The sequence below is a fragment of the Palaemon carinicauda genome, chromosome 2 (assembly GCF_036898095.1).
Source record: "Palaemon carinicauda isolate YSFRI2023 chromosome 2, ASM3689809v2, whole genome shotgun sequence".
Taxonomy (NCBI): Eukaryota; Metazoa; Arthropoda; class Malacostraca; order Decapoda; family Palaemonidae; genus Palaemon; species Palaemon carinicauda.
In genome coordinates this window covers 134,392,144-134,409,589 of record NC_090726.1, presented here as the reverse complement: position 1 = coordinate 134,409,589, position 17,446 = coordinate 134,392,144, and the positions used below count along the sequence as shown (strand labels likewise).

The 17,446-nt window shown below is 46.2% G+C and overlaps 1 protein-coding gene across 1 annotated transcript in view; it reads right to left on the bottom strand.

The window, feature by feature from the left end:
• LOC137627228 (general transcription factor 3C polypeptide 4-like) overlaps positions 1-17,446 on the bottom strand; it is a 386,672-nt gene that overhangs the window by 131,392 nt on the left and 237,834 nt on the right. The window lies entirely within an intron of this gene.

Sequence of the window (17,446 nt, the reverse complement as noted above, 5' to 3'; positions counted from 1 at the left end):
CCGGCAGTACAGCCGGCAACAGAAATTGTGGCTGGATGGAAGCTAGAATTAATACATTCTGTCCCCTTCCATTTGAATCCTCATTCTGGAAAGAAGGCAGTAGAGGCAGTAGTCCCTACAACCCTAATTATTGTACTAAACTATAATAATACGGTAGTCCTTCTCTACATTCTTTTTCTCTTTCTGTTGGCTAGTGCCGCCAGGTACTAGCCTAGCCCGGCAGTATACCGGCAGAACTACAGTATAAGATTATACAGTAGCCAGTATTCCTGCAGTATAGTAAATACAGCAGTTAAAAAACTACAGTATATAACATACAGTAGTATGATTTTCCAACATAGCCTAGTCCGGCAGTATACCGGCAGAACTACAGTATAAGATTATACAGTAGCCAGTATTCCTGCAGTATAGTAAATATAGCACTTAGAAAACTACAGTATATAACATACAGTAGTTTGATTTTCCAACATACTCTGTGTATCCTTTCATAGTCCATTGCTGAGACCGTTTTAAAAAAATGTTGAGGTGAAGTATTCCTTCAACATTCTGATGAATCCTAGATCATCAGAACACCAATGATTATCTATCAGTACAGTATTAATATTTTACAAGTGGTGGAGTTAGTGTTAGTATCCACTGACTCCGGCTCTACGTACGAGAGTTATTCCACTCTGTAATTTCCCTGATAAGGAAAATAAAAATATTAATACAGTAGGTCACAGCAATTGCCTGGAAGGGAAACACAGATATGTGTCTTTTCTACTTCTTTTCTAGCTTACTATCCTAAGCTATGATAAATGATAGTAAAGCATACTATTTATGCATGTGTATATTTATCAGTGAGATAAATTACCCCATACTCATTTCACTCTTTCTTTTCTTACAGGAGGAAGCTAAGGTGAAATGTGCAGTCCTGTTCTGCAACCACAAAAGTAGGGACTTTTGTGGCCACAAGATGAGCAGGTTTCATGACCCCTGCTGCATCATACCCGGATCCCTGAGGTATGGGGACCCGTATTTTAAACATATATTATATCAATGATATAAACATCTAGAACTTATTCACCCTTTTTTCTCCCTTACAGGAGGAGCCAATGGCGAAGTGTACAATTGTATTCTGCAACCACAAGAGTAAGGACTTTTGTGGGCATACGATTTACAGGTTTTATGCCCCTGCTGAGGTTCTGGGACCCGAAGGGTCGCTCCAATCACCTGACCTTGCTGACCGACGGCTTTCTAAAAGATATCCTTGACACTATGGAGTCAAGGGATACAGCAAGGGAAACCCACCAAAGGTGAGTTTGAGGCTTCCAAAAGAACTCCCAGGGACCTTACCTACCTAACAAATCTTTGTAGTGCCTACTGTTCCCTAAGGCTCAATCGAATATGTTTGTGCCTCAGGCACAGGTCCAGCATCCCTCTATCCAACGGACAGTGGACACGGATATCAACAGACACTGCAAAGCTTAGACATCCACCAAGATAGGATGTCAGAGGTGTCCACTGACACCGTACAGGACCTACTGCTAGAAGGCCCTAAATAAGGAGTGGTTCAACCACCCACGGAGGAAGAAGGATCCGTTTTGACGGTGACTGAGGTCCCTCAGCTCACTGTGCTGGCATATCAACTTATGCCCTCAACCTCTTTAGCCCCAACTTCCCAACTGGCTAGACAGGTCGGCAGGAGCGTCTAGAGTTGATCCAGCAGACGCTGACACTGCTCCGGAAGGAACGAAAAGAGAATAAGCTAGATCTCAAAGAGATGAAGAGAGAGGTACACGGAAGGAAACACCCTGGCGCTTTCAGGGGCTCCGCTAAACCCCTTAAAATATCTGACCTCCCTCACTGCTCCGAACCAACCCCTGGAGGTAGACGGAACACATGCCCATGTTGCATGGGAAGCTTTATATCTCCTAGAAGTTGGGGTCTAATCCCCTTGAAGAGCTTCAACTCTGGCCCAGCTTTCAGCATACCCGGATTGCTATGTGAGACTGCGAGATGAACCTACATCCCGTGGGGAGACTATACCGAAGGAGGTCATTGTACTTGAACATGACAAGGCTCAAGCCATCCTTACCTAGACCCGGAAAGGGGCCGGATATAGTAACTCCAAAGTCTCAGCATTGAGCAAGAAGCATCCAACCTTCCTCCTGAACCTTCCCCCTTTCGGGGAAAGCCCTAGACTGTGTCATGAGAGCAGTCAAAGAGGGAAAAACCTGCCCAATCCTAGGGAAATAGAAACCATTATCTCTAGCTACGCCCACCTGCGAGGAGAAGTGGAAAGTGGTACATCTAACCTTCTCCGTCTTGGGGTAGGATCCGGAGATAGCAGGCTAGCAGTTTAATGAGAACCTTCCAAAGTTGCCAAACCATCCTTTGAGAAGGGAACAAGAGATGAAAGATAGTCTTACTGCCTCCTTGTCTCATCAGAACTGATTAGAAATGTGTGCAGGACTTTAATAACGCCCCAGAAAACTGATTTCATCATGTATCTGGGGCCTAGACCCTTTCCCACAGGAAGTGGTCCAAGTAGTCATTACCAAAGCCACCACGGAGAGTAGGAACCTGCTCCAAAAGTGGGGCATGTCCTCAAAGAGGAAATCATCATTAGAACTGCACAATTTCCAACCGTGACCATGGGCCCTTGAATGGTAGTCCAGCTGTAAACCACCCTCCTGATGGTCTCTCATCAGCTGGTAGCCAGTTACCTGTATTTAATCCAGGCTTTGAAAGGCACTCGACCACTTTTCGGTCCTACAAAGTATTCCTTCAACATCCTGATGACTCCTTGGATCATCGGGACTCTTATAAATCACCAATTCAGTATTAATATTCTACAAGTGGAGGAGTTAGTGTAAATATTCACTGACTTTCAGCTCTACATACGGGATTTATTCCACTCTGTATTTTCCCTCATAAGGAAATTAAAATATTAATATTGACGGAGGTCACAGCAATTGCCTGGAGAGGAAACACAGATATGTCTTTCCTATTTCCTTTCTAGCTTACTATCCTAAGCTATTAAATATAATAGTAAGCAATACTATTTTTAAATATATGCATTTATATCAATGATATAAACAACCCTATACTCATTTCACCTTTTCTTTCCTTACAAAAGGAGCCAATAGTGAAGGTGCAGTCATGTTCTGCAACCACAAGAGTAAGGACTTTTGTGGGCATACGATGTGCAGGTCTCATGGCCCCTGCTCCATCGTATCTGAATCCCTGAAGTATTGGGACCAGAAGGGTTGCGCCATCTGCTCGGCTCTCATGACCGAGGGATTTGCAGAAGATATCCGTGACACTACAGAGTCAAGGGATACAGCAAGAAAAACTCTTTGGAGGTGGATAAGAGGGTTCCAGAAGAACTCTCCGGGACCTTACCTACCTAATGAAGCTATGAGGTGCCTTCTGTTCCCTAAGGCCCAATCCAATGCGGTTGAGCCCCAAGTACAGGTCAAGCCTCCCTTCATCCAACTGACAGTGGATGCAGATATTAAGGCACTTGAAGGCATGGACATCCACCAGGAACGGATGTCGGAGGTGTCTACCGACACCAAAAAGGATCTTCTACAAGAAGACCCTGAAGAAGATGTGGTTCAACTACCTACGGAGGAAGAAGGATCCGTGTCGACGGTAACTGAGGACCCTCAGTTTTCCGTGACGGTGACGGCATATCAACCTGTGCCGTCAACCTCTTCAGCCTCAACTCCCCATCCGGATCCGCTGATTGCCAGGAGCGAAGCGCTCCTAGAATCGATTCAGCAGATGATGGCAGTGTTCCGCAAGGAACAGCAGGAGCTTAAGCAAGATCTCAAAGAGACGAAGAAAGAGGTAAGAGAAGTGAAACGCCCTGGCATTTTAAGAGGCTTTTCTAAGCCTCTTAAGGTTTCTGATTTACCTCAATGCTCCGAAACCAACCCCTGGAGATACACGGAGCATATGCCCATGATGGATGGAAAGCTTTATATCTCCGAGAAGTTGGGGGCCAAACAACTTGAAGATGTTCAATTCTGGCCTAGCCTTTCGGCATACCCAGACAGTTACGTGAGACTGCGGGATGAACCAGCATCTCGTGAGGAGACGGAACCGAAGGCACAGGCTCTTCTATCCAAGACCCTAAAGGGAGCCGGTTACACTAACTCCAAAGTCTCAGCATTGAGCAAGAGGCATCCTACCTTCATTGCTCCTTCCTCCAGAGCCTTCCCCTTCTCGGTGAAAGCTCTTGACTGTGTCATAAGAGCAGTCGATGCGGGCAAACCATGCCCAGTGTTAGAGGAATGCAGACTATTATCTCTAGCCATGCCTACCTGCGAGGAGAAGTGAAACGAGGTTCATCTAACCTTCTCCGTCTCTAAACTGGATCCGGAGATAGCAGGTCAGCAGTTCAATGAGAACCTTCCAAAACTGCCGGAGCATCTTTTGAGAAGGGAACAGGAGACAAAAGAGAGACTAGCCGCTTCTTTGTCTCTTCAGAACTGCATGGAAATGTGTGCAGGCCTTACCAATGCCCCCAGAAATGTACATAGTCTCAGCCAAGTCTCACATGGGTACCCTTGTGAAGGACTTGTTTGCCTTCGTTAGGTCCAGGAGGGCCTGTAGAGAGCATCTGTTTGCCGCAGCAACTGTCAAACACGAACCCAGGAACCTGATCACTTCATGCATCTGGGGCATGGACCTCTTTCCCCAAGATGTGGTTCAGGAGGTCATTGCCAAAGCCGCCACAGAGAATAGGAACCTTCTCCAGAAGTGGGGCATGTCTTCCAAGAGGAAATCATCCTCAGACGCTGGTCCCCAACCTAAAAACAGGAAGACAAAGAAACCACGCAGACCTGCAGAACTTCCAACCATGACCATGGCCACAGTGCCCCAAATGGTAGCTCAGCTGCAAACTACCTTTCAGATGGTACCCCAACAGCTAGTAGCTCAATCGCCTGCATTTAATCCAGGCTTTGAGAGGCACACAACTTACTTTCGCCCCAAAGGTAGAGGCTCAAAGAGAGGTTCCTCAAGAAACCCCTCAAGGGGTAGAGGAGGACGCGGTCACAGAAATAGATCCTCAGGAACATCTCAGCAATGAGATGCTCCAGGTAGGAGGGAGACTCTTCCACTTTCCGGATCGATGGACCTTCACTCCCTGGGCCCACTGCCTAATCAAGAATGGACTCGGTTGGAGATGGAACAAAATTCCACCCCCTTTTCCTCTATTCTTCCTGCACTCCACCCCCTTATTGGAAGAATATACCTCAGAACTCTTGAACAAAAAGGTAATAAGGAAAATGAAGTCCATCAAATTCCAGGGAAGGCTGTTTTGTGTTCCCAAGAAGGACTCGGACAAGCTCAGAGTCATTCTAGACTTGTCTCCACTCAACAAGTTCATCTAGAACAACAAGTTCCGAATGCTTACCTTACAACAAATAGGACCCTTCTACCAAAAGGGGCATACACAGTCTCAATAGACCTGGTAGATGCTTACTGGCACCTACCAGTCAGCCGCCCTCTCTCCTCCTACCTAGGATTTAGGCTACAGAAGACGAAATATGCCTTCATAGCCATGCCCTTTGGGCTAAATATAGCCCCAAGGATATTCACGAAACTTGCGGATACAATCGTCCAACAACTACGCTTAGAAGGAATTCAGGTAGTGGCATACCTGGACGATTAGCTGGTGTGGGCAGTATCCAAGACAGCCTGTCTACAAGCAGCCACAAAGGTGATCCAGTTCCTGGAACACCTAGGCTTCAAGGTCAACTGCAAGAAGTCTCGCCTTTCTCCAGCTCAGGAGTTTCAATGGTTAGGAATCCATTGGAACTTACAGTCACATCGTCTCTCCATTCCACCGAGGAAGAGGAGAGAGATAGTGGGATCTGTCAAGAGACAACTGAAACTCAAGAAGATTTCAAGACACTAACAGGAAAGAGTACTGGGCTCTCTCCAGTTCACAGCAGTGACAGACCCAGTGCTAAAAGCTCAATTAAAGGAAGTGTCAGGAGTCTGGAGAAGATACGCATCAAACGCTCGAAGAGATCAACAAAGGTTAACACAGACCCTATTGCACACACTTCTAAGGCCGTGGTCAACAGTCGAGAGCCTAACACGAACAATTCCCTTACAACCACCTCAACCATCAGTGGTAATACACACAGATGCCTCCCTGGAAGGATGGGGAGGCCATTCCCAACAAAGGGAAGTGCAGGGGAATTGGTCACACCAGTTCAAAACCTTTCACATCAACATCTTGGAAGCTATGGCAGTCTTCATAACGTTGAAGAAACTATCCCCTCACAGATCAGTTCACATCAGACTGGTCTTGGACAGCGAGGTGATAGTAAAATGTCTAAATTGACAAGGCTTGAGATCACCTTACATCAATCATGTGATGCTAGCCATCTTCCATCTGGCAAGGAACAGGAGATGGCACTTATCAGCAGTTTACCTACAAGGGTTACGCAATGTGACGGCGGATGCTCTATTCAGGCGAAAGCCGACAGAGACAGAATGGTCCCTAGACGCAGACTCATTCTCCTTCATCTTGGAAAAAGTCCCAGAACGGCAGATCGACCTCTTCGCAACGAGCGATAACAAGAAACTACCCCGATATGTAGCCCCTTAGAAGGACCCTCAGGCAGAAGCGACAGACGCCATGTCTCTCGATTGGAACAGAGGTAAACAAATCTATCTGTTCCCACCAACCAATCTCCTGCTGAATGTCCTTAACAAGCTAAGATCCTTCAGAGGAACACCAGCAGTAGTGGCCCCCAAATGGCCCAGAAGCAATTGGTTCCCTCTAGTTCTAGAATTGAAACTAAAGCTGTTCCCCCTACCGAACCCAGTTCTATCCCAACTGGTTCAGAAGTCGACTGTCTACGCTTCATACTCAAGAACCAACAACCTACATCTCATAATTTTCTCGCCTTGGCAGCCAAGAAAAGGTTTGGGATCTCAAAAGACAACATCGACTTTATAGAAGAATACAAGTCAAATTCAACTAGGAGACAATATGAATCGTCTTGGAAGAAGAGGGTTTCCTTTGTGAAAACAAAGAAACCGACAGAAATATCAATAGATTTCTGTCTCTCCTTCTTCATCTACCTACACGAACAAGGCCTAGTTTCCACCACAATAACTGCGTGTAAGTCAGCTTTGACTAGACCTCTTCTTTACGTCTTTCAGGTGGACCTTTCAAGTGAAATCTTTAATAAGATACCGAAAGCATGCGCTAGACTCAAACCAGCAACCCCTCCAAAGCCCATATCATGGTCATTGGACAAAGTCTTGCACTACGCTTCTAACATGAACAACGAGGATTGTACCTTAAAGGATCTAACGCAGAAAGTGATATTTCTGTTTGCTATAGCCTCAGGGGCTAGAGTTAGTGAAATAGTGGCCTTATCCAGAAATGAAGGCCATATTCAGTTCACAGAAGAGGGAGAACTGAACCTTTTCCCTGTTCCTACTTTTCTCGCCAAAAACGAGCTGCCCACCAAAAGGTGGGGTCCTTGGAGAATCTGCCCTCTAAAGGAAGATGTCTCTCTATGTCCAGTAGAGTGTTTTAAGGTCTATCTTCGAAGAACTTCAGACTTCACGGAGGGACAGCTCTTCCGAGGCGAAACCTAAGGATCAAACCTATCCCTAAAACAACTGAGGGCGAAACTCACCTACTTTATTCGCAGAGCGGATCCTGACAGTACACCCGCAGGTCACAATCCAAGAAAAGTTGCTTCTTCGTTGAACTTCTTTCAACACATGGACTTTGATAGTCTCCGCTCATATACGGGTTGGAAATCATCCATAGTCTTCTATAAACATTATGCGAAGCAAGTGCACGAGATAAAACACTTTGTGGTGGCGGCAGGTAGTGTCACAAAACCTGTTGTCTAGTGCTGCGATGAACAGTGAAGTGTTTTGGGACTCAACAGTGTATCGGGTGAACAGGTGTTAGCACCTTCGAGTGTAATACCTTTTAGTAAAAAATCACTTATGGACTGTTCTATATAGGTGCAGAATCTAACCGATAACACCAGTGCCGTGTGAACGTTTGTACACAGTGTTGAAGCATATCCAACATCTAAGTGAAACCAAACAAATTAATTTTACATTATTGAGTGGCATTTAACAAATGAATTAATATATGTATATTCTTCCCTTACAGGTTAAAAATATATATATACCAGGATGTTCATATATGCAGGCTAGATTCCTTCTCATGATACATTAATATACAGGTATTTGGTTTTTGGCTATGAAAATAAAAAACAAAAGAATGTATCTGCGTCTTCTTTATCCTCAGAATTACGAGTAAAAAATTTCCAGAGCCTTTCTATTTTCCTTAAAATAGAAATATTGTTAGTAGGATTTCCAAAGAACAACCAGGTAATCTCAAAGAAGTTTCCCTCTTGTTCCTATGGAAATGCAAACTTTGAATCCTTATAGCCGAAGTCGACAATTTCCCTGCAGGGGGCAGGAAGCCCTAAGTTAGTTCCAAACTTAATGGCTATGACAAATAACAGTAAGGTCATATATATAAAGGTCTAGGAGACCATATAAGGAACTCATTCATAGTAAAGGCACTTATACAAACCCACAGATATAGTACTTCCAAGTTAATTCTCTGGTAAGCTTCCATCAGGACGACATGGCTGAGCCCAAAAAAGGGATCTTGACGTAGGAAAAATCTATTTCTGGGCGAGAAACCTGTGCCGCCCAGTGAAATGCTCCTTTTACATCATTTCTAAGGTAATAACTGCTATGAATTTACCAGAGAAAAAATTGTATAGGAATGCTAGGTTGAACCCAGCTCGCTCACCTAATAAGGTGTTGGTATAAATAACTGGGGTGTGATAAATCACAACCAGAGGTCTCGCACCATTTAGATAACTCCTGTCAACATCCCCGAACAGCGAGGAGCCGTTCAACATCCTAACTCCAATCGCTACTACGAACGAGCCCACCCACGCTAGTGACGTCACTCCTATAGCACCCTAGATTGGGGCCCGGAAGGGAGGGACGGGTGGGTTCACTGGGCGGCACAGGTCTCTCGCCCAGAAATAGATTTTTCCTACGTCAAAATCCCTTTTCTGGGCTCTGACCTGTGCCGCCCAGTGAAATATTACCAGAGAATAGGGACTCAATATGGCTAACTACCTGGGGAGAAAATAACACAAAAATAGTAATACATGGTGGAATTTGATAACAAAACAGGAGGGATAGGAATCCCATAGGCAAGTGATCAACATGGTTATGAGTGGAGAATATCCACTGAAAACAATACTGAAGTAACCCGAAGGTAAGTAATCCACAAGGTATGAATAGTAATAAATACATGGTAAAGAATCCCATATAGGGATGGTAATAAATCAAGCAGAACTGTGAATATAGCAAAATACATAATATCAAAATTAAAATAAAATCAACTCGAGGGATTAAGCACAGATGAAACCAAAACAATTGGTAGAACATATATCAATGAATAATAGAAATAATACACCATAGGGGTGTATGGCAAAGGACAACCAAACCAGGTAGGGACAATAAGAAAGCCAGGCAGGAGGGAAAGAGGACAGAGCAAGACGTTGTGATTAGGACTCAGAGCCTTCAGGAGGAACTACATTCCCAGCTGCTATTGTTGCAAATTTAAGAGCTTCTAAAGGTTTTAGGTAGTGGCGTTTAAAAACTTTAGGGGACTTCCAACCCGTAAATTTTGTGAGCTCATCAAATTTCATATGATGAAAGAAGTTAATTGAAGTAGCAACAGCTCGAATATCATGGACGTGTGGGAATGACTCAGGATTAGGCTGTTTAATAAAATAAAGAATTTGTTGTCTAATTCCTTTAAGGGTAATAGTTCCTCCATTTTCTCTAATAAATAAGGGCCCTGTGGAAGTAGTGGAAGTTCTACTTAAGTAGGATTTCAGGGTGGTAACTGGACACAGGGATGGATCCCGAGGAAGTGGAACAATCTTCCAGGGAGACCACCTGTTTTGGGGGTCCTCATTTTTAGCCAGGAATACTTCGTTAGGGGAGAGAAGGACCTCACCCGAAGGGAGAAACTCGATATGACCTGGGTCTCTAGACAGGGCCGACAATTCTGAGATTCTAGAGCCAGAGGCGAGGCTCAAAAGAAAAAGTGTCTTTCTTAACAATGCCATATAGTTACAAGATTCATCCAAAGTGTCAGAGGCTAGCTTTAGGACATCGTTCAAGAACCAAGAAACTGCGCTAGGGCGAGTTGATGGTTTCAGTCTGCCACAAGCTCTTGGAATGGAGGAGAAGTATGAATCCGTCAGGTCAATGTCAAAACCGACAAGGAAGATCTTTTTCAAGGCTGATTTGATCGTAGTAATCGTGTTGGCTCCTAGGCCTGATTTAAAGAGGGTTCTAAAGAATGTCACAGTCAGGTTCATCGTCATTTTCTCAACTTGTGAGTCTTTCAAAAACTTTGCCAGTTTTTTAACGGCTGAGTCATATTGACGGAGGGTGGATTCTCTTTTATCTGATTCCAGGAATAGGGTATTCAGAGGGTCGATGTTTGCACCCTTTTGAGCTGCGAACTTCATGAAGTCCATAAAGTAAGGGCATTCAGAATCCTTGAGGAAGCTAACACATTGCGCGTTTGTACTACTTGTGTTAGAACAGGATTGGGTATCCGCCGGGGGCGGAGGCCGAGCTCTAGTAACAAGGGGAACCAGTTGCTTTTGGGCCAGTTGGGGGCTATCAGAGCCACTCGGCCCTTGAAAGATCTGAGCTTGTGCAGTACTTTCAGCAGGAGATTTATTGGAGGAAACAGATAAATCGTCTTCCAAGTGTTCCAGTCTATTGACATAGCGTCCATGGCATAAGCCTGAGGGTCCAGGTTGGGGGCTACATAACATTCTAGTTTGCGATTGGATTCCGTCGCAAACAGATCCACCTGGAGACCCGGGACCTGAGATAAGATCCATTGGAAGGATCGATTGTCCAGTGACCACTCCGACTCCAACGGGGTCGTCCGGGAAAGTGCGTCCGCTACTACATTCCGGACCCCCGCCAGGTGGACTGCTGATAGATGCCACTTGTATGACGTTGCCATGGAGAAAATCGCCAACATAACGTGGTTTATGTGGGCTGACCTGGAGCCTCCTCTGTTGATGCAGTGGACTATGACTGCGCTATCGAGGACCAGTCTGATATGGAGATTCCTGGCTGGGCTGAGACGTTTTAGGGTAAGCAAGACTGCCATGGCCTCTAGGACATTTATGTGCATTTGTTGAAATATCGGAGACCATAACCCTTGGACTTTCTTGTGTTGCGAGTAACCTCCCCACCCTGTGAGGGAGGCGTCTGTATGAACGACGAGTCCCGGGGCAGGATATTGCAAGGGAACTGACTTGGAAAGATTCTTGACTTTCGTCCAAGGCTGTAGACTTTTCCTCAGGATTGGAGGAAGGCGAGCTCGCCTGTCTCGACGTTTCTTGGTCACTCTGGAGCGCCACACTCTGTTTATGTCCTTTAGTTTGGACTTTAGGACGATGTATGTGACGGAGGCGAACTGTAAGGAACCTAGTATTCTCTCCTGGTTCCTTCTGGATGTCAACTTGTCCCTGAGAAACTGTTTTGTGTTCCTCGCTATTTCCTTCATTTTGGCTTTTGGCAGGCACAATGTATGGGAATTGAGGTCCCATTGTAGCCCCAACCACTGAAACTTGGTCTCCGGGACCAGACGGGATTTCTTGAAGTTGACCTGAAATCCTAAATGTCGAAGGAAGGAGAGGGCCCTGTTCGTCGCCGTGTGGCAGTTCCGGACGTTGTTCGACCAGATCAGCCAATCGTCGAGATAAGCTACTATTTGAATCCCTTGGGTTCGAAGTTCCTGAATCACCATCTCTGCTAGTTTGGTGAAGATTCTGGGCACTATGTTGAGCCCGAATGGCATCACCTTGAAAGCATAGGCTTGTTTGCCCAGCTTGAAGCCTAAGAAGGGGCGAAAATGCCTTGCTATTGGAACGTGATAGTAGGCATCTGTAAGATCTATGGAGGTGGTGACGGCCCCACGGGGAAGTAGGGTTCGCACCTGCGAGACGGTAAGCATGTGGAATTTTTCGCAACGAATGAAGGAGTTTAGACGAGACAGGTCCAGGATTACTCTTTGTTTGTCTGAGCCTTTCTTTGGCACGCTGAATAAGCGACCTTAAAATTTTAAGCGATGCATGCTTTGGATTGCGTTCTTTTGCAACAGTTCCTTTGTAAATGAACGTAGCTCTTCTATCGGGAGTTGGTAGAAACTGTTTGTTGGAGGGGGTCCCTGTAACCAGCTCCACCCCAGACCTTTGGAAATTATGCTGGAAGCCCAGTTGCTGAACTTCCAATGGTCCCGAAATTTGTATAGTCTCCCTCCTACCTGCAATTTCTCAATGGCTTGATGATGATTTGCCGCCTCTGCCTCCGCGGAAAGCCTTGCCTCGGTGGGAACCCCTTCCGCTACCTCGGTTACGAAAGGCACCTCTGGAGCCTCTGTGGCGCTGGTAGCCTTGGAAAGAACCCTGAGATTCGTAAGTGGGGTTGAAGGCGGGGGAGGCAGCAAACGAAGTTGATGCGACTTGTGTCTGAGGGACCAACACATACTGCTGTTGGGGTTGGCCCTTAGAGGTAGAAGGCTGGGAGCCCTGTGAAACAGGGACAGACTGAACCAGGACAGGTTGCACTACTTGAAGAGGCTGTCTGAACTGTGAGGAGTGGAAGGGCCTCAACCTCTTCCTGCCACGAACTGGAGCACCAGTAGATTCATATTTCCTTTTTGGAACTAGACCCCACCTAACCTTGGGGCTTTGGTTAACTCGAGCTGCCTCGCTGAGAACAGTGTTAACCATATCCTCCGGGAAGAGGTCCGGACCCCAGACCGGGGCTTTGATGAGCCTATTGGGTTCATGACGAATAGTAGCCTCTAACAATACATGTCGTCGGCAACGGAATCTGGCGTTATGGAAGTCATATGCGTCAATCAACAAGGTCTGCAGAAGAGACTTCGTGAGGACCTTAAAGACAGGTTCCTCGTCGTAAGTGGCAACGGTCATCTCCGATAGAGCAGTAGAGTTAATGGATCTACTGAGCCTACACTGGGTCTCAAACTCTATTTTGATTAGGGACTCCGGTAGTTTGGGGAGGCGTTCACTGAACTGCGTCGAAGCACAGTCCGGGCTCAGTTTGCCTACCGTAAAGGTAGACGGGGCGTTCCGCCAGCACTCATGGTCACCAGGGAAGAGAAGGGAAGTCAATTCCGTCTCTCGAAGCTTAGGTAAGGGCTTCTCTTCCTTGGAAGCCTAATAGGCTATCTCCATGATCTTGGTTGTGCATGGAGTAGGGGTATGCTCGTCTATCACAAACATAGTATACGAGATCTTATGGGGTGTGAGCATTGTGTTCACACAATCCCACTCGTTGAAGGCGCGGACCAAAACAGACTGGGCCTGTTCTTTGGGGAAGATCACAGTCTCCTTAGGGACTTTATCTAGACGGATCAGAGCCTCATCAGTTAAGCGAGCAAAGCCAGGAAAGGGAAATTGCAGACCCGGCGGGTAGAACTCGAAGTCTTCAATCGGTCGAGTTCCGAAACCTTCGATGGACAACATGCCATCCGAGAGGGCGGCATGTAGAGCTAACCTCCAGGGGTTACTCTTTGTAAAGGGTGGGAGCTTAGAGGCGTCGGGGATGGCATATTGCTGCTGTTGTGGCAGCCCCAAACGCATGAGTCCCTGGACTAGGTTCTCGACATTTGCAACCCTTTCTTGCTGTTGTTGAAGAGTCACGATGGCTTGCTGAGTGTGTGAAGACAACATCGTCTCGAAGCGAGAAAACAGCTTCTCCGAGAAATCCGCCGGGTTAAACGGTTCCGTCGGAGGGGGAACGGATGCCGAACCGGAGACCGGTCCTTGAGAAGTCGAGGGCACGGCGACGGAGTCTTTGGGGACTCTAGTGGAGGAAGATTTGGACGACCTCGATGATTTCGAAGACTTGTGGGTCTTATGCAAAGGCTTGCGGTGAGCCTTAACCTTGGGGATCACAGACCGGAGCTTGAGATCAGCACCGGAAGTCCCCGGAAAACCTTGAAAGGAAGATTGGTTTGAAGTAGAAAAGAAAGTCGGGCTGAGGAGAGGAATCTCAGCCCGGGACCCACCTGACTCACCTATCTCCCTACCTGTGTCGGGTTCCTCAAGAACCATGGGTTCGACGTCTAGATTAAGGGTTGCGACGTCTTCCGTTATCGTCCCGCTCGTCTCTTCTTGGTCCGGGGCCAAAAGCAGGGACTCAATATTTTCTATGATGGGGTCTGCCAACTCCTTGGGGACTGCAGCAGATGTTTTTGCATGTGGATAAAGGAGGGAACACCATTGTTCAGATAAGATATAAGGTTGCTTAGCCTTTACATTCCGGGCGAAGCCGCCAATCCAGACCTTGAGGGTTGCTAGAGCCGAAGTCTTAGTAGGCTTGGAGCTCTGAAAGAGAACCGGCTATTAGTGAAGGTAAGGAATTTCATGCCGAAGAGAAAAGAGGAGGGGACCAGGAGCCTCCGAACACGAGGCCCTAGTGGGCATGCGAGGAGCAAAATAAAATGATGAAATTAAAATTAATTAACTGTAATTAATTGTAACTCCACTTACCAAGTCTGTAAAAAACGGCTAAGAAGAATACACTTACCGATTCAGAGGTTAAGGTGGAGGCTAGCTTGTAGCATACTACACAATTGTCCGGATGCCAAACAGTGAGATCATCCACCAGGACAGCACAATGGGCATGTGAGCGACACACGTCGTGGCCGCAGGGTTGGCTAAGGACCGCCGAACATGCCGTCATCGAACAACGTACTGCCTGTAAAATAAGATACATGAGTATCCCGTGAGTAAGCTGGAGGAGCCCGGGGGCTCCGGGAGCTTAGAATACACCGCTGTAGCGGAAATAATAAACTTAAGCTTGTAGAGTAATATAGATAAGAATAAGTCAGACCGTAATCGTGATCATACCCGGGGGTGGGGGAAAGTCAAGATCAGGGGATATATATAGATATGTGTGAATATATAATGAGATTAATCCTAGTGGATATAGGTCACGCTGGCTCCGGGGAGACAACTGAGAGAGCCCAGGGCTCATGAAAGCCTACCGGAGAAGGCGGACAGGGGAGTCGAGGGTCAAACCCGTCGATGGCACAAGGAATTAATCAAACTCGACATGGGAATAAACGAAGGCTACGTCCGGAGATCCCGTAAGGAATAATAATGGTATGTGGAGTCCGTGGAGTGCGTAACACCATATGAAGAGGGGGAAAGGGAGGGATCTGTAATGGGTCCGTGAGGTGCGGGACCGGGGGGAGTTGCAGGAATAAAATGTGTATAAATATGAATATACACAACATAAAATCCCAGAACGAGCCGGATCCCACCCGCCTACCGATGGCCAATTGAGACGGCGGGGAGAAATAGCAACAGAAGGGTAGGGGAAATACTGAATAATAATGTATAACAAGCCTCACACACGATCAGGGTCCGCCCGGGACGGAGCAAGGTGATATCCTGTGTCAACATCCCCGAGGGGATATGAAACATAAAAGCTGACTGAGCCTCAATATGAGAGCGAGTGATGACATCCCTGAAGTGGGGGTGTCGGGGCGGAGGGGGGGGGGATGAGGAGGCTAACGAGTGGGGCAGAAGAACAGGTGTACCAACCTGAACTGAGACCCACGACTAAGATCACGCGGAAAGACTAGGATAATGAATTAATAATACAGTAATAATATTACTGATATGGTAATAAATGAAAAAAGGGAGGCATGCTGGATAATGATAATAATAAACGTAAAATAACCCGAAGGGACGAACGGAGAGGCAGGGGAAGACCAAGCTTAACAGCGCGGGGGAGACCGAGCTAGGCAGGGCTGCCAACATAACAAGGTGTCGGTGAGGTGCCGACAAAAAACATAAAATAATAACTGCCTCACGAAAGTCCCGACGAACTAAAATACTAGTAAAATAACGTAAACGCTAACATGATCGCTACTACGAACGTGAAAACGTAAAATGAAGTAAAGCTAGTAACGCCCGAAGGCGACCAGGCATGCCAACCTAAGTGAACAAAGATATCGTAATATCATAAAATAACTGTTAATGTAATAACAGATAAGACCATAGCATAATATAACACGGGGTGTGAACCGTGGATACCCAGAAAGTTTCAGGACGAGAAACAATCAGTATAGAAGACTGATTGCTAAGCGTCAAGAACGAGAGAGAGAGAGGAGGTAGCCAGCCAGCATGGCGGACTCGATGCGGGGTCGCGTAATATAAAAACTGAGATAATTAAATAACCAAGGGCAAGACCACCTCCAAAATCTCAAAACTCATAGATCTGGTACTTAACTTAGGTGGAGTAACAGTAGAATCCGACATCCTGGGATAAATCCTGGGTAAACCAAAGGAAATCACACACCGAGAAAAGAATAACAGCGTCAAAGCAGGTGCTATGAAAAGGAGTGACGTCACTAGCGTGGGTGGGCTCGTTCGTAGTAGCGATTGGAGTTAGGACGTTGAACGGCTCCTCGCTGTTCAGGGATGGTGCGAGACCTCTGGTTGTGATTTATCACGCACCAGTTATTTATACCGACACCTTATTAGGTGAGCGAGCTGGGTTCAACCTAGCATTCCTATACAATTTTTTCTCTGGTAAATTCATAGCAGTTATTACCTTAGAAATGATGTAAAAGGAGCATTTCACTGGGCGGCACAGGTCAGAGCCCAGAAAACAGATTTTGAGCAAAGCGAAAAATCTATTTTTGGGTGAGATAGCCATGTCGTCCTGATGGACCCACCCTTCTTTCAAAAAGAAAAACAAACAACTATGTAATGGAAAGACCCCACCCGAAACTACTCTATCTGCGGCTATTCATGCTTAAATGCAACAAGGAATAATGGGCCATAGTAGTACAGGGAGGGGGTCCACCAGGTACCTTGATAACGGCTCCCCTTCGTTCGCAACTCTTCCCCCTCAAAGAGTAAAATCTATTCGGGGTGAAGATTGCTATGTGACGTATCAAAAAATACGTCCCCTGATATTATGCGATATCCTTAAAGATATATTAAGGATACTCGCGGCAGGAGTTAGAATTCTGGAGACCTGTGGTTAATTATCTGGGAGTATCACTGTAGCAAAATATCCCTCAGAAAACTACCTTAAGGAGCCTTCCATCACGACGACATGGCTATCTCACCCAAAAATAGATTTTTCGCTTTGCTCAAAATCCGTTTACTGGTGTTAATGTAGGCACTAGTATATTCAAAACCAAAACAAATCTACATGCTCCTGCAGCTACTCCCTTTGCAAATAGAAATAAACTGAGAAATAAGCTACCATAATTTCAACATGGTTTCTCCAGCAGGACAGGAAAATGAGGAAGAGGAAAACTCGGACAGACGATGAAAGT